Source organism: Protopterus annectens, chromosome 10.part0, assembly GCF_019279795.1.
Source record: "Protopterus annectens isolate FY-2018-M chromosome 10.part0, PAN1.0, whole genome shotgun sequence".
In the NCBI taxonomy this organism is placed as follows: Eukaryota; Metazoa; Chordata; order Ceratodontiformes; family Protopteridae; genus Protopterus; species Protopterus annectens.
This window is the reverse complement of record NC_056744.1, coordinates 1,210,482,844-1,210,502,843: the sequence shown is the minus strand read 5'-3', so window position 1 is coordinate 1,210,502,843 and position 20,000 is coordinate 1,210,482,844.

Here is a 20,000-nt window from a genome sequence, read left to right as displayed (position 1 = left end):
CCCCATGGTGTGATTTATTCAAATGTACAGCTATAGTACTGACATATTTCTTATCAGTAATACATCTGACATGTTCTAACAGCCTAGTTTTAAAACATGTATTACTGTCCACCACATAACATATGTTACAAGGCCATCTAAGATCATTCTGTATACACCTACTTCTCTTGAATGTTCAGACTTCAACATGTTTCCCAGCCATTAGCCTCAGCAGGAATTACAGCACTAAATAATGATAAACCAGTATACTTATCCACCTACTACTGTATGACATCTGGACAAAGCCTGACATAATTGATGGACAGAAGCCAAAATACATGGCCATGCATGTAGTATTGCTGTTATACCCTGAAAAAGTTGCTGGTGTTACAGGGTTTGTTGTAACATATCTTTTCTGAGGGATATAAATTCAGAAAATCAAATGGATGTTACATTCTACATAATGCAATCACCAGAGTAGGCTACTGATTTACCAAGGAAAATACCTGTCTGGGGAACAGCCTATACATAACAGGCTATGTGGATGGTCCTACAGTTGAGAGCTATGTAGAGACAGAATTTTGTCAGACTGAAACCCATGCAGAAGTAGCATGTGCAGACAAACCATTTTAAACTAGCAGTATTCTAAACATATAACAGCAATGCTCACATTCTACCCCTAAGTCTTGAACCTTCCCCACCATTTAGTTGGCTTGTCTCCACAAGTCTTGCTGTAAGAGGTAGTAGCTCACGCAACTCCAGCATGTCTTCCTCACAAGTAAGGGAAAGGGCCAATGTCCACATGGAGTACTCATTTATAGGAGTGTGATGCCATGACATTGGATATTGGAAGAACTACACAGCTGTTCTGCATGCAATTAGCAAGTGGGGAACCTCAATAGGTGCACAGGCCATCACCTGGTTATGAGCATCACCTACAAAAGCCATGCTGCCACATATTCAAACCAACTCTATCCCTGTAGTGCACAGAGAGACAGAGAGAGAGAGATAAGAAATGAAACATAAAGTGGAAAAGAGAAGAAAGAAAAAAGGTAAATGGAACATGTAAGCAAGTCATTGAATTTAGTACTTGGTCTGTAATAATGTTAAATATGGTTTGGAGGAATATATGTCCCAACAAGACATGTTGTACTAATGACCTACTAAACAGTTGCTATGACCATTGCATCTGGTGCTCTCTGCAGTGGGAGATATTACAGACATACCTCTCAGCTGTACAGATCTTCACAGAATGTCCACATTTTACCATCATGTATTTTGTCTGTTCCTCCTGAGAGCTTTACTTTTCTGGCAAATAGCTGAGGATTGAAGTAATCAGGTAATGACAAACACTTGAGTTTAAGACTCCACATCCTTAAGAATATTCACCATAATGCTAAATGTATCATTCTATGAACTTCCTATGTTTGTTACTGGTATATTTAAAGTCTGTCATATTTATCCCCCCCATCATTTTAGGCATTGTCCAGATGTGATGCTCTGAGAGGTTGTGAGGTTGGATCACCGCTCAGGAGCCTGACTCACCTGGGAAAGGACAGCTCATATATGACAACAGCAGGGGTGTCTGTCAAATAGTTGTGACTGTGCCACTGCTAAGCCAGTTAATGGGATGTTTTCCATATCCATGTTACCTGTGATTATGAGCATGACACATGTTTGCCTTGTAAAGCTAAGACACTTATACAGGGCGTGTGCAAAGTAAAGTACTGTTGCAAACATGTGTGTTGAACTGCATGTGATATATTGAATTAATAACATTCAACTGTACAGTTTTCTGCTGGACAATAAGCACATTTGTGACTGATATCTGTAGTCACATACACATATACCTGTGTTATGTCAGCCAAGCCATTGGCAGGTCTGTGAGCAATGGCATTGTAACATAATAGCCTACTTATGACTGTTGGACATCTTCCAGGTTATCACAGTGATGTTAAACCCTACTGTGCAATCCATGTACTAATGTATAGTGCAGCTATATTAATAAAGTATCAATACTGATGTCCCCTTTGACACCCATTTATGTGTGCCATTGTCCAGACGTACTGCTGTAACAGGTTGAGAAGTATGATTGAGTGGCAAGACTGTAACTACAGTGTGCCATACTAACATACAACAGAAATGTATACCAGGTATCCCCTGAGCACATGTATGTATGGTTATGTTCAGCTGGAAGGCACAACACTAAATCACATGGGTTTCAAGCATTATGGTACATAGATTGTACATGTTGAACATGTGTGTAATATCAGTGTCAGTGCATACAACAGACAGAAATGTGTAGAGCTGCTGGTTGTTGCAGTGCCCTGCCACTGATATGGGTACTAGAGTAGGCTTGATATTCAGCTATTAATCAGAGAAGTATCCACCTATGTTATGGCCCTCAGTCCATGCCTACCACTACCAGCTATATCCACACCTATATACAGTGGATATCACAAGTGTACATGCCCCTGTTAGACTGCCAGGTGTGTGTGCTGTATGATAATCAGACCACATAAGATCACTTCATAATGCTTCTCATCTTTATATGACCCCTAACCTGTACAATTCCATTGAAATACAATCAAAGTTGTTTCTAGGAAGGTGACCAACTATTGCCAAGTGAAGATGTGCTATGATGTTACAGTCAAGACCAAGATGGATGAATGCTACAACCATCTCAAGAGGTGCATACACAACATATCAGTTTAAGAGTGTGCACACTCATTCATCTGGCTTATTGTACTGAGTATTATGTCCATGTTTTCACAGACCTGATTGTTATGTTTTCAATTGAATTGTACAGGCTATAGGTCACACTACGGGTGGGAATTGTTATGAAATTAATTAGTTATGTTATTGTGGTGTCATGTTCCAATTGCACAATACCAGACAGTGTATCAGGATGTGTACCCTTTATATGCACTGTAGCTATATGGACACAGCAGTACCTGACCTGTATATCCAGACTCCACCAAGGTAGAGTAATCCCCTTTGGTGGACAGCAGCAATACACAAACCACATAACAGGTTGCTACATTGGCTGTACAGGGACACATAGGTGCAGGCAAAACTTTGAAGCAAGTCCACCTATATCTGAGCAAGCATGTAAGTTCACAAGTGACATTCTGTAAGGCTGACTATGACTATGAATTGGACTTATCCACGCCAACAAGGACAACTGCAACCATGTGTCCACATATGTTTTAAGTCTCAGATTAAACAACATAATTCACCCTGTACTGGGGGTAAAGAACACCTCCTACACACATGCCATGAATATAGGCAACCTGCATCACACAGGTTAGGTGGGAACATTGCCACCCTGTCCACCCCAGTTGACATGGAGATATGCACATCAACCACACTCCACCCCTCAGCAATGGTGAACATGTACATATTTCCTACTGATGGCAACGGTAGCATATCTCCATGGGGCATAATAACATCAGTGTCTGCCTCCTACATGAACTCAGGGATGTGCTCAGAGCTCCATCACACACCACAGTCAAACACAGACAGGCCACCATCCACACACCATCCACATGGAAGATGACCACTGTCGACCCTCTACACAGAAATGAATGGAGGATAGAGGATTATGCAATCAAGTGTCCTTCATTGGGGGAAATATGATAGCTCAGGGACAGGCATGTAATACAAGCTGTTATACCCATGATAGCTTGGAGGGCTTTGGTGTAGTCTGGATTATTTGCAAGTAATATCCACTGCAGATGTGCATTTTTACAACTGTATGAGGTCCTGTGGCCTTTTCCTGTTTATGTCTTCCAGGTAACATGCAGAGTGCTCACCTAGCAGCATTCTCTGTTGGGGAAACAGACATCGTCACCCAATATGTGATTGGACATTATGCCCTGTAATGTGGACAGACAGCAGAAGATGTGCAGGAGAGGGCTGCCCTGTAGAACAGTGTGGTCCACAGGGTAAATGATGCTGGCCCACACAACAGAACTTATGAGCATGTGCAGCATCGAGTCACTGACCTCAAATGCCATGCCCGTCAATGGGCTGCTGCTGTAGCGAGGGACTGGGTAGCCACAGGTGGGAGCTCAGCCATCCAGCCCTCACTGACACCCAACAAGGAGCTCCTCACCACACTTGGGCCACACGCCGAATACACAAGCCATTATGTTGAGGGAAGCATTGTGGAGGTGGGTTGCACACACACACACTGGATGAGGAGCATGCAGGTAAGGGCCCAATGGGGATTAGTACACTAATGTATCAGACATACACGTATCTGTATTGTATCTACATGCATGTGTCAGGTCCGATTTCAGTTATGGATGGGGTTTTTAATGCACAGAGGTGCACATCTATGGTGAGGACAGGACATTGTGTATTGTGGTTAGTACTGTAGATGTGCAGACATGCTGCATCCATCTATACCAAGGGCACATGTGCGTCTGCTGACAATAACTCCCACTCACAACTACCTAGGACCCTCTGGTCTCCATATGGGACAGCAGCCTGAAGCTGGTGAGTATTACATTGTTCTGTTGTTGCCTTGCAATACTCCAGGCATGTGAACTGCATGCAATTTACCATGCACACAACCATCAGTAATAACTATATTTCTTTATGTAATAGCTATATTGCTTGTTGTGCATGTTCACTTGTGCTGGGGTTAACTATATTGCATCACAGTAGTCACCACTGGGGCCTATCTGATGTGAATTCAACATTCCTGTAGCATACCTCACAACTTGTCAGTGCCAAGATGTCTGGATAGAGGCCAGAAAATGAGTCACACACACATACATACATACACCCAAACACTTGCCAGTACTCTGATTAGAACTCCTGACTATCTAGGTATGTCTACTATAGTGTTATGCAGTTACTGCATGAGCTACAGAGCTTACTGAATGTTCACATGGCCAAAGCTGCTGATAACTGCACAGCTGTGTTAAAGTATTACAGGTGGCTGACAGTCTGCCTTCTCTTCCACCCGTACAGCATGCTAATTCTTTTTGTCTTGCACTTAACTAGCATTATGGCTTGGCACTTCACCAGATTATTGTGTCAAGACGTGTGAACACCTGTGAGCCATCCGCAGTACTCTTTCATCACAGATGTCACCCCAGTACTTACTAGTAATGTCCACCCCTTCTGGCATGTTTAAAGGGTGATTACCTGTGCTTTCACCCATTAACCTGGTGCACTTGTCCATTCTGGGGCACTGTTGCAGCTGCCGCATGTACATAGACAAGCCTCTCCTCTAAACTCCAAACACTCAGACCTGTGAGGGTTACACATATATCACACAATGTGGACATATGCACTCTCCACCAAAGACTGGAGTAGCAGGTGAAGAGGATAAGATCAACACCTGCAGCACACCATGTGGAACAAGTAGCTCACCATGACACCCACTTTGACAGCCATGACATACAGTGAAAAGCCACACACCCACCTTCCCAGAGGCACTCACTGGACATCTACCCAAACAGCGCAGACCAGCAAGGCAGTCACCCACTCAGACACCGTGATATGGCACATGCCAAATGACACATATTTAACCTACACAGTGTGCCCCCGACCTAAGACCCTAAGGCTAACCACCTTGCACAATACAGTGATCATGGGTAACTCAATACTGAGGCACACACATCCCACACACCAAGTTGAATATGGAGCAGGTAACAGCCAAATATCAATCACATGCCAGCATCTAACACATGACACAACCAGTCATGTCACTCAACAACAACTATGGGTATCACTCCATATCCATGTGGGTGTGAATGACTTGGGGCACACCTCCCTGGAATACATGACAGGAGACATGGTTGAACTCTCTGATTATGTTCACCAGGCAGGTGTGACAGTAGCCCTGGGCAGTGTACCGCTGTCACCCAGAATGATGCTGCGGTACTATCAACAGATGGTTGACTGCAACATTGGCTTATGTGTTACATGTCATTCTCAGGGGATCCAGAACCTCTCTGCTTGGGATGGCATGATTGACAGAACCCAATGATTTGCCATGGATGTCCTACACCTGTCACTGCTGGGTTACCATGTACTGGTTAAGTGTCTTGCCACCCTTATGATGCCTTATTAGGCAGTGTTCCTAATACTATTACCACCATAACAGCTACACATGTATGCAATGAAAAGGTCATGCTGCTCAACAATGGACATCTAACTGTCAGGATGCCGTTACTCATAGCAGTCGTTGGAGTGGAGGACATATGTCTGCTGTAATGGAGAGGTGGTTCAGAGCAGCAGACAGCAGACCTGCAGTATCAGGCTATGATGCATTCCACAGCTGTCAGCCCCAAACATGGACCACACCACACTTCCACATGTGGTGTCTCCATATTCATTATGGATAGGAACACCTCCAGACTAGTATCCCATCATAATACATTGGAGATGCTTCCGGTACAACTGTCTTAGTGCAATCCAGACCATGGCCTGCTATGGGTCAACATCTATGTCCCTAGACTGTCAATGCGCATTCCTCAACACCCTGGCATCTATAATGTTCCAATGCAACACTGACATAGTACGAGTCTTCAACTACCCCTCCATCACCTGGGGAATGTAGGCAAGCACCAGTACAGTGGCCCAATACTTCTGGGATTTATCATTTCCATTTACCTAGACCTGCTCATACTGTCCCCTGGTAGGGGATGCAACAACCTTGACCTGCATTGACCACTTAAATATGGGACTGTTGCTCATCCCCAGATGTCAATCTCTGCATGGTGAGATTCACATAGGCTGTAATCAACGTGTCAGCCACACCCCCCACAAAGATAACCACCTGGCAAAACCTCTCCAAACCTGACTTTACAGCCATGAAAACAGGGGTTGATGCCTTCACTGCACCCTTGGCAATGGGACATAGCTGCATGACTGTGGAATCATACACAAAGGGATTGCACAAACAGGTACATGAATGCATGGTACTAGCCAGAGCCAACAGAAACCAGACATTGTCCTCCAAACACTGGGAGACAATGTGATGGTCCCCTGCCATTACTAAAGTGTACATCAGAAGGATGACACTGTTGCAGGGAAAGGTGGTGTCCCATGACTGATGAACTCCCTTGTTAGCTTCAGACACAATTTTGGATCCCTCATGGAATGTCTGACAGGCATCTATGGCAGCAGAGATGCAGCAGACACTGACAACAGTTACAAAAGACTTTGACAGTTACATCAACAACCTCCACAGCATTAAACACAAGTGCTTCAAGTTACTAAACAAAGGTAATACCTATCCTGAGACAACAGATATTGGTCACAGACTTGGCAACACATTCAGTGCCAGCTTTACCCCTCTTTCCCCCACAAGTGAAGTGCTGAGTGAATGTGTTCCCACATGATGTATCCTGTTTCCATTCTAGGCATCTGTGTGTCACCAGGATGTGGCCCTGCAGCAAGACCACAGGGTATGGCAGTGTGGTGACACATCCACCATGTCATAGGCAGGGTACAGTATCTGCACGGTTATCCCCAGTCTTTAACACATGATTGCATATGCCTCACAGATTATAGACTGAGGGTTGTACATAGGTATATGTTGATGTACAACATCTGTTGTAGAATGGAGAATGGTACATGTTCTGGTTTGGACACACCTCAGATTGCTAATACCCGCAGCCACAGGGGATATTCATCAACCAAACACACTGGGATTACTATTCATACACACACACACACACACACACACACACACACACACACACACACACACACACACACACACACACACACACACACACACACACACACACACACATTTAACAATACTGAGATCCTTAAGTTCAGTGCTTCATAGGTGTGCAGTAGGTGAATGGGCCTGAAGGCTCTACAAGGCTAGCTCAAGGGAATACTCTGGCATCAGGCTACATGATAATAGTCCCCAGTGTGGCTCAGGAGTATAGTCACTGGAGTGGTCCCCAGGAGTGGGTACTGTATTCCCCCATCCACTCATCCAAATTTCTATTGTGGGTAGCCAGTGATGTGCACTGCTTCTCATGTATGTGATCTATATTCCATAACATGGACAGTGTCTGGGTTGTGCCCATATCCCACATGCATGTTCTTTGATGTGTGGAAGTGTGCTTGAGGTCTCCAGGGCATGTTGTGTAGACAGATTGGTATCTTCTGATGTAGCATTCCTGACCTCATTTGGTGAGACCTGGCTATGTAACTGAGGTAATGATTGCACCTACATTGACTGTATGATATAGGTATTCAGTGGAGTTTGTGGTGTCTGTCCATACAGGGCATGTGTATAAGGCATGGTATTCCCTTTGTGGGGTAAGTTTGCATTCTCTGCAGTTTTTGCAGGTATCCAGTGGGGAACATGGCAAAAGGGCCACTGTACACATTGATTGGGCTACTGAGGGGATGGAACAAGGTGCCATGTGTCCTTTTACTTGCTAGATAACACACACTCAGTCAGGAGATTTCACACATCAAAGTACTTTCTGATGTCAGTGGCACTGTTGTGGTCAACAGGCATGTAGTCCACTGCAATCACACCATGGGTACTATCTGTGAGGCAATATGCAGGGGAGCTACTGATATTGTAGTCGTTGCCTAGCCAAGTGTGTTTGTGCATTATATGTGGGTGGAGAGTGGTCTCTGAGCATTAGAAGGTTTACCTATATTGTTCACTAATCCATACTGTCATCGCACTTGGCACGAGACATTTAGGGCTGTGGATTGTCTGCACCAACTTCTACAGTGTTTGACAACTGTTGACCTTGTAATGTGAACATTGTGACATATACTAGGTCCTCAAAATAATAATTTAGCAAAACTCACCCCCAATGGATCCTGTTATTACACACTCACACTGACCTCCACACAGGTTACTGATGAGAGACACACACACACACACACACACACACACACACACACACACACACACACACACACACACTTGCTAGTACTGAGTTTCATACCCCTACCTAGCTATGTATTGCTACTACAGTGTACCGCATTTATCACACGTGCCATGGAGCTTATAGAATGGATGTTGTCCCAAGGTACTTGTAAGGTGAGGAACATCACCAGCTCTTGTAAATACTGGCATTGGGTGATGTAGTGGGTGAGATATTCAAAAAAATATTTTACCGTACACACACATTTACTTTTGCCAGGGGTGAAGTTCAAACCTCTATCCAACTATCTTTTCGACCATTATGTTATGCATTTACCACATGCACCACTGAACTTACATGGTTTAGGGTTGCCAACAGGTACTTCTAAGGTGGATGATATCTGCAGGACTTCTAAAGTCAGGCATTGAGATGTGTACTGGGTGTAAATGGGGTGAAAATCTTTGAGGTATGGACATACAAATGTACACACACCAACACTTGCCAGGGATGAGATTCAAACCCTACCTATGCACTTATTGCTACTACTTTGGTCCGCGTGTATCACATGTACCATAGAGCTTATATATTAGAGAGTTGTGCAAAGGAATCTTTGAAGGTGAGTGACATCAGCAGCAGTGCTAAGGGAAGTGCTGTAAGTGTGAATGACCACAAAATCAGGTCTCTACAAGGATACACACACTCTCTCACACAAATACTCATAATTACCAGGATCGGGATTGAAACTCCTACCAAACTAGTTTGCTACACTATAGTATTACACAGTTATCACAAGTGCCATGGAACTTATATGTTGGAGAGCTGTCTGAAGTTATTTTTGAAGGTGAGTGACATCAGCAGCAGTGCTAAAGGAGGGGTAAGGGAAGTGTTGTAAGTGGGAATGACCACAAAATCAGGTCTCTACATAGATACACACACTCTCTCACACAAACACTCACATTTACACAATTGCCAGGATCAGGATTGGAACTCCTACATAACTAGTTTGTTACACTATATTATTACACAGTTATCACAAGCACCACAGAGCTTATATTTTAGAGAGCTGTGCAAAGGTATCTTTGAAGGTGAGTGACATCAGCAGCAGTGCTAAAGGAGGGGTAAGAGAAGTGTTGTAAGTGTGAATGACCACAAAATCAGGTTTCTACAAGGATACACACACTCTTTCACACAAACACTCACATTTACACAGTTGCTAGGATGAGGATTGGAACTCCTATCTAACTAGTTTGTTACACTATAGTATTATGCAGTTATCGTGAGTGCCACTGAGCTTATGTGCTAGAAGCTGTCCAAAGATATCTTTGAAGGTGAGTGACATCAGCAGTAGTGCCGAAGGAGGTGTAAGGGAGGTTTAGTGAGTGTGAATGGCCTCACACATACACTCACACACAACTTTACATTTGACAGGACTAAGATTACAACTGCTACATGAATACCTATGCATACTGTAATGTTACACAGTTATCACAAGCACCACTGACACTATAGGGCTGAGGGCTAACCAAAGGTATTTCTACAGTGAATGACATCAGCATATTATGTGATATAGGCCAATGGGATGTGTAGTGAGTGGGACAGGCCTCATAATGGTAATCTCTCTGTCTCTTTCTGTCTTTCTCTTCCCCACGTCTGTGTGTGTGTATGTTTGACATATTATATTATGTTGGCCTTAGATATGTGTGTGTATTCCTGTCCAATTTGTGTGTGTGAAGTATCAATGGTGTACAATTTGGTGTTTGTGCACAGACCCCCAGATTTACTAATCTTCCTGCACGGAAGCGGCAGTTTAAGAAGAGGATGGCAGCACGCCATGCATATTAATGAAGGCATGCTGCCTGAACTCCAAATGCTGCACGGAGCATGGACAAGTGCAGGGGGCATGTCTGAGAGCAGAGTTCTCAGAATAACCACGCCCCTCCAAAGTAGAACAGAAGAATGTGCAAATAAATGAACGAGACAGCTCACAAGTGTCCGCATATCCCCAACAACAGTCTCCATGTATTCAACAGCAAAAATACAGTCATATAAAATAAAAAATCCCTATTATTGATGTGGTTTAAAACCCCAAGTACAGCTAACCGCAGGTGCGTGGGTTTTCCCATTGCCTAGCTATGGTTAAAGCAGCTGAAAAGGCTGAAGAGGATAGCAAGGAATATATATGTAAATTAAGCAGCACAGCAATAGTGGAGTGGTCAGAGCATCCACCTAATGGACAAGCATTCCCGGTTTGAGTCCCACTGCAGCACAAATCATTTTCCATGGGAAATCTGTATATGAACATAATTTTACATCGTTTTGCCGTATAACCTACAGAATAACAATTAAACGTGAACTGGAGTACTGCATGAAATTCACATGTGAAGTGTTAGTGTCATAATGAATAAGGCACATGTACGCAGGTCCAAGCACAAATAAGCAGTGGTAAGCATTGTCCACACAGAATAAGCAAAGTAGAAACTAATGAGTGTAAGAAACTGTAACCGGAGGTTAGCAGTGCTTACCATCGTGCAAACCCGCGCAAACCCGCTTACAACCACTGTAAAGTGCCTTAATCACTCTGGATCCAACGGCCTAAGTTCCGCCCAGCAACAAAATAAACTACCTCAGCAAGGCTCAAACCCAGAAGCCTGTACACTATAGTCACAGTAGTTAACCACTAAGCCAGCATAGCAATAGATAAACGAGATTAAGGCCATACATCCCATACACCCACATGGATTTATATATAAATATATATATATATATATATATATATATATATATATATATATGTGTGTGTGTGTGTGTGTGTGTGTGTGTATATATATATATATATATATATATATATATATATATATATATATATATATATATATATATATATATATATATATATATATATATATATGTATGCAGGCATATACATATATATGCGCACATACATGTATATATATATATATATATATATATATTTGTGTGTGTGTCTGTGTGTGTGTGTGTGTGTGTGTGTGTGTGCGCGTAGATATACACAGATATACAGCTATAATAGGAAACAGCACACAAGAGTGACATATGTTCACATGCTATACCAATGGAAGTGAGGGCCCAAACATGTAACGGACAGGAAACATACACACAAACCCACAAACAATGTAACTAGTCCACTGCTCCCCAGACCACAGGCAGGATACAACTGGGCACCCATGAAATCTAATCTTGAACACAGACAGGAGCGTCCTTGCAGGACACAAAATTGACATATTACGGAAGGAAGGTGTACATACCTGGAATACAAGGGTGGGAAACCCTGATGACCCATGGGTCGAGACAACATATGACATGGGTCCCATGGTTGAGACCCAGAGTAAGGATGGGTGCTGTAGAGGAGGTGCGGGTGGTGAACTATGGGTAACTAATTATGGGTCTAGGTGTGCAGGTGTTGGCTGATGTGGGTTTGTACGGACAGCCCCAGGGATGCAAGCAAAAGTGTTCATTGGTTAGTGGCGTCACCCAATGAGCAGCCAAACCCACTACGAGTCCGACTGCAGCAGTCTAATCTACATGGCAAAGAATGGAATAACTAGATGTAGATGTATATATGTAGAGGTATGTGTGTGCATATCTACCCATAGCTACATAGAGATATACCTCTCCCTCTCCATAGTACAAATTTATACATACAGAGACAGAATACATATACATACCCACATATAGATATATACATATGCAGACACCCATACACCCATATGTTGTTAGATATATATAGTCAGCAATATATAAATATATACATGTATGCATACAAATACAGATATATACATATAAATGTATATAGATATGTAGAAATATATATGTGTGTAAATCATTTACAGCAGAAACCCGGGGAGGAAAGCTCCTCAGGACTAGAAAACAATTTGTTAAATAGTAGTATACAACAAATATATATATATATATATATATATATATATATAGATATATATAGATATATATATATATATATATATATATATATATATATATATATATATATATATAGATCTGTATATATAGATATATATATATATAGATATGATACACCAGTTAAGGATTACATATGTTCACAGGCCATGTCAATAGGGGTGAGGGGTCCAATCAACAAACACGTAGCATCAACCCCCCACCTAGACAGGTGAAACATACAAAAACACAATAGAAGTAAACACATCAATGCTTCCCAGACCACAGGCAGGATACTACCAGTGGGAGAGACCTGCCAAGTCTAATCTTGAAACAAAGACATCAATGTCCCTTGTGGGACACCCCAAAAATTAATGATCATTGGAGTCAGTCCCTGTGATGATTTATCCAACCAGGCTGTATACATGCATGGACCAGTAGGTTGTGCAAGCTTGATGACCCATGGGTCAACTCAACATACGACATGGGTCCTGACACGTGGAGAGTGGACAGTGTGTAGTGATGTGGTTAGACTCCACCTGCACCCACAGTAAGGATGAGTGCTGTAGAGGAGGGACAGGTGGGGGAACTATGGGTATGCAATTATGGGCCTATGCGTGCAGGTGTTGGCTGGCACAGTTGTATTAGGACCGCCCCGAGGATGTAAGTAATATTGCGAATTGGGCAGAGCTTACGCCCATACCTCTCAACCTCTAAGAGCAAAACCTAAACTGTTGGGGGGACAAATAGGGACAGAAAGCACATATTCCACTTACAACCTTAGAAAGCTGATAGAATGATAGATTATGCATTAGCATGACTCGGCTGATGGATGTGGGGTCCTAAACCCAATTACTTGTCTGTATTTAATGGCGTCATTTGCCAGGTATTTGCCAGATGGGTGTAGATTGTAAGATGAATACACCAATAGTATGAAGCAAACTCTGGACAGGCCATGGATTCTGTACAGTCGACAGGCATGCTTACGCCTAATGGGCAGCCATTCCCGATATGGTTCCCACCGCAGCACAGTCCACTTTACATGGCTAAGTACGGTATAACCATATGTGTTGTTGCATAACCCACTATACAACACCTATGAACACATGGTCGCAACATCCCACTGTAGGCATGTAAGCCGATGTAATAGGCATCACAAGGTATTATTGTAGTCCTCACCCCCACCCAGGGGTGTGAGTGTCCGATGCAAACGCCAAATGCAGTGCATATGCCCAGCTGTTGTCATAGACAACATGGCCAGCTGTGGCCCTTCCCTGCAGCCATCCTGCACATCCCTGGAAAATCCCCCTACTAACACCCCATTTTGTGCCCCATGCACACCACGTATGTATCAGCCCCTGTTCCATTTCTATTAATGTCTACGGTTACATGTAGGTGACACCCTCTTCCCCCACTATATTGCCAGTATCTGGAACCCGAACCCACATGTAGTATCACAGCTGTCCCACAGGACATATGTAACTAACACATGAAGGAACACCACAAGCATACCTGGAGCAGCACAGGCTCTCCACCTTGTTAAACCCCCCCCACCTCACACTATACCACTACATCAACTAGTGATACCGACACCTCTTGTCCTGCCTCGCATACAAATCCCAGCATCCAACATACCTTCCCTATTGCTCCCTATCCAATTATACCTACGGGCTACTATACAGTCACAATGTCACCCCCCACTACCTACCTGCCTACTCCTTAGCTATTAGCTTCTACTGTACCCCACAGGTATGGAATAACTACACCTACCCCAAATACCAGCATGTAACCTATCCAGACCTGTGAAACAGGAATCCTACCTCACCTTAAACTGACCTTTGTCAACAGTCATACCTGACATGTAACCTGACCTAAGCATGGATAATACTGACAGTTTAACGTAAACTAATCATGATTAATTGGGGGCATAGCTATGTTATGTCTGTCACCATCTATGAATGCAAACACCCCAGTATTAATTGGGATATGTAGCTGGGGTCAATGTAGAGCTCTACACCCCGGGCCACCACTGACAATGGATAAGCATACAGTCTGACTGTCCCGGTTGACAGATGTGAACAAAATGCACAAGGTTGCGTGTGTATGTGGGAACAAGAGGGTGTAAGCCTGTTTGGCCGCTGGTATGCAAGTGCCACACTAGTGAAGCAATGTAGAGGCTAACGGAGTGCAAGATGCCACAACCAGAGGTTAGTAATGCTGTGCTTCGCACAAACAAGCCCATACCCGCCTACAAATGTTCTACAGTGCCTTAGTCACCCTGTAGCCAACAGCTGTTGTGGCCATTAACAAAATAATCTGCACTGCTAGGTTGCAAACCCCCGGCCCTGCACACTATAGTAGACATGAGTTCCACTAAGCCATGTCGGATACACATTCAGCTGCTGTGATCACAAACACATCATCCAGCACAGGCATCCAACAGTATAGGAAATGTATATAATTATGTAGATGTATGTGTGTGTATGTACAGATATAATATATATATATATATATATATATATATATATATATATATATATATATATATATATGAAGAATGAATGTCGTGACAATAAAGCATACAAAAAGAATGAGAAGGAAAACAACAGCCAGCAACACCTGTATTCATTTTTGCTGTCATCTTATGTCATATCAAGCTGGGCAGGGGTGAGCAAATCATTGCTTCTCAAACCACAGGCAGGATACTACCAGTGGGAGTAACATTGTCCACCTGCTAAGTCTACCTTACAATTACAGGGTAGTCCCTGGTGGGACTACCCAAAAATTGTGGGTTGTTTGGACTTCCAACCATTACACAAGCCAGGGCAGGTATGTTCAAGGACTAAAAGGTTGGGGGATCCTGATGATACATGGGTTGAGACAACATATGTGTAGGGTTCCTAATGCTGGGGAGAGGGCAATATGTGGAGGTGTGTTATGGCTTGGATAGCAACTAAGGAATGGATGGTTTGTTTGTATGTGGGACTCATGTGGGGTGGAAGAACCATGGGTATGAAATATGGATCCAGGCGTGTCAGGGTTAGATGGCCCAGTTCTAATTGGACCGCCTGGTGGAGGTCAGCCAGTTCGTTATAAATATATATACATACACACATACATACATCTATATGTAGAAGTACATTCCCTGTACCACATTCATTCCTTTTGCAGACATAAATAACATGAAAGTGCCCCTACAAACCTCGACAGTAGATAGAATAATAGGTTGTGCATAACCATAAATGTAATAGGTTCATAGGTAGGTACTAGGCTATCTGCCAAAGGGCATTTATAAGCCTAGCCAAAGTGTGTCAGCTCACACCATCCCATTGATCAATTTACTGGGCCTCTGTCAAGCAGAGCTATTGAATTGATCCCAGTATGTCCCAATCTTTGACCCCACACCCCCAATTATATTTGGCTTTGGCTAGACTTCATACATTGAGAGGTTGAGAGATTCTCGTGTATGTTTAGTTGTGTTGTTTGGCTTCTAAGGCGGAAGTCATGACTGAATGGAGTCCTGACTCATTGGAACAGTCTTCATACTTGGTTAACAGACATTAAATAAACATTTATTCATAGTCCATTGGAGAAAAGACGGTGACCCCCTTCTCTGCACTGTGGCTTATATATCCCGACTCAGTTTCATGCCAAATGCATGGCCTTTGTAACAGTCCAGGCCTTACTTAGACTGTCATGAAATGTTTGTCATCTATATGTATATATATCTATATATATATCTATATATATATATATATATATATATATATATATATATATATATTTCTTTGCAACATTTTCACGATTCTGCTGGGATATAAACTTCCAAGGCAAAATAAGCTGCTGTTTTGTTTCCGTTGTATATTGCAGTATTATAGTATTAGAGTTATGAGAAGATAGAGGGAAGGGACAAATCTGCAATAATTCAGAGTTGTGTATTTAGTTTCGAAGTCAGTGCTGTTCTCAAAAAAATAAAATTTGAGGACTTTCCCATTATGAAATATTTGAATCATTCCTGTGATTTGCCGGCTATGTCAGTGCCAATTACTAAACCGGTCTTATTTGTAATATAATGTTGCCAAACCTGTACATCATTGGTTTACATGTGTAACATGTGCGTTATCATATAGTCATAGTTATTAATTTATTTTAGTATCATGTTACCTGGAGCAACGAAGTATAGAGTCCAATCCTGAAATAAAGATATGTGTGTCCCAGGTAGGACAACCCAAAAATTGGGACTAGTGTCCTATTGGTCACTCATTTCACCAATGTTTGTGGACTAAAATGTTGGGATGTCTGAGGATACATGGATTGAGTCAACCCATAGGATGGGTCCAGAGGAGTAGGGAGTGGCCAGTGTGTGGTGGTGTGTATACACCGTGTTTCCAAATGGAGAATGGACGACTGATGTGTCATGAAGTGTTGGGGTGGGTGTTTGGGGAACTAGGATCCATGGGTATATGGCTATATATGCAAATGAAGCAGCACAGCAATAGTGTAGTGGTTAGAGCACCTGCCTAATGAACAGGCATTCCCGGTTCGAGTCCCACTACAGCACACATCATTTTCCATGTGCAGTCTGTATATGAACATATTTGTACATTTTATGCCATAAAACCTACATAATAACATTTAAATGTGAACTGGAGTATTGCATGAAATGCACATGTGAAGTGTCAGTGTCATAATGCATTTAGGCAGTAGTAAGCAGGTTTAAGCACAAATAAGCAGTAGTAAGCGTGTTTAAGTGCGTTTGCAAGGGGGTAAGCACTGCTAAAGCCTGGTTACAGTTTCTTATACTCAGTTACCTGCTGAATTCCTTAACCTGTGTAGGCATTGCTTAGCTTCGTGCAAACCCATGCAACCTTGCTTACAACTGCTTAAGAGTGCCTCAATCACTCTGTAGCCAATGTCCCTTGTTCTGCTTAGCAGCAAAATAAACTGTCTCTCCAAAGCTCAAACCCAGGACCCTGCACACAATACACAAAGTGATTTATCACTAAACCATGGCAGATATACATAACCTGAAGTTTGCACAAACATATCCTGCAGCACAATCAGTCAACAGTACAGGTAATGTATTATTATCACACCACATAACCTGTTAATGCAAGAATTCTGGACAACGTATGCCACACTGTGGGTACAAATAGGGATATATGTCAACTAATGCTCTGTTACACTCAAAATGTTGCTAGTTACACAGTTATATGCATTAGAACACATATGTAGAAGTAGACGAAGTCTGAAACACAAAAGTGTTGCCACTAGTTACTGACTTCAATACTGAGATTATCCATGACAATTGCAAAGTGAATGAGGAACAGGCCAAAATATGAGCCGAACATGCATGGACATATGGGCAGATATATTTGTAAATGTAGACAGATACACAGCTATATGTAAATATATATATATATATATATATATATATATATATATATATATATATATATATATATATATATATATATATATATATATATATTAATGTATGACTCACAAATAATCATAAAATAGCACTTGTATATAGATACATACATTTGTTCATATGTATGTATATATATATATATATATATCTATATATATATATATATATATATATATATATATATATATATATATATCTATATATAGACACAGCCATATGAGATATATATAGGTACATACACATATACACACACAAAAGGTATCAATAGCCATACATATGTGGAAGTAGTGTGGAAGTACTGGGTGAAAAGTATATGCCCCAGCAACAAGCCCTTCAACTGGCACCTGTGAAATGTGTAGTGTGGCAACCATTCCCACAAATGAGAATACTGACATTGAACATATACCCACCCACAAATCAAAGGGCATGACATGACACACATGTACGCATACATAGATAACCTTTATTCCTGTACTATACAATAATGTATGCCAGTACTGACACCACATAAGGTTTGAAATATGTAATCAGTCATGAATGCAAGGCCCACACAAAGCAGTAGATGCAAACAATGTGTATATATACCATGCTATGCTGTGTAGGCCAAGGCCTTCAATTAGTACAACAGTAGGAACAGGATTTGCCTTCAGGATAAGTAACAATCAACAAATACAGATGCAGTTCAGCAGCCTCCAATTACACCCTGTAGTCAAGCCCTAGGGGGAAAGGCAGCACTTGTGTTAATGTCATAGTATCTTGTACATATCATTGCTTAACCTAACACCTCACTATCACACTGAATGACCCTTGTGTTAACAGTTATATCACTGGAAAGGTGCCATAGCCTAGGTTAATGGCATAGAACCCCCCCCCCCCATAAAAGGCTGAGCAAGGGCAAGGAACACTGTGCACCACACACTTACCTCAGGAATGTACAAGGCCACAAATGTGTTCACCAGCTGTTGCCTGCATATATATATAGGCAAGGCCCAACAGTTGGTGTGGAAGTCCATGACATGACTGGGATGATAGCAGTAATGCCAGCGGTAAATAATGATAGGCCATTACCTAACAACTCTTCCTGTATCACAGTGGGAGAAAGACTGGCATAAATGTGGAGGACAGAGGCAGGAACATAGGGCCATATTTGCATTATGCTGTTACACACCCTGGAAATTGCTGGTGTTACAGGATTCGTTGCAGCATACCCTTATGCAGGGATACGACATTGAAATACAAATGGATGTAGCCATGTACTGATAGCACTCAACAGACAGAATGCCACAGATATATTTGGGACAATACCTGTGTGATGCACAGACAAAACCTAACAGCTAATCACCCTGGTATCATACAGATAGGCCCAACAGTTGAGAGCTATGCAGACAGACAACATTCCATGAAAAAGTACCATGTACACAGAAACCCTGTAAGAACAGCAAGATATATTGCACACAGCTACTCTACTCATGCTGTCTGTAGGTATGGAACCTTACTCAAATGTGGATTTGGCCTGTGTCTGCAGGTTCTGCTGTAAGAGGTATGGCTACCTGCTGTTTGTAACACTGATGTCCACACACAGAAAGGATGTCTTCCATTCTGTAAAGGTGAAGGGACAATGCCCACAGAAGGCAGCAATTTATAGTACAGGGTTACCGTGACAGTGGTTATCTGAAGTACTACACAGCAGGCTGCATGCAATTAGCAAGTGGTGGACACTGACTGGTGCAGAGGCCACCACCTGATCATATGCAATACCAAGAAAAGCATGCTGCAATCTA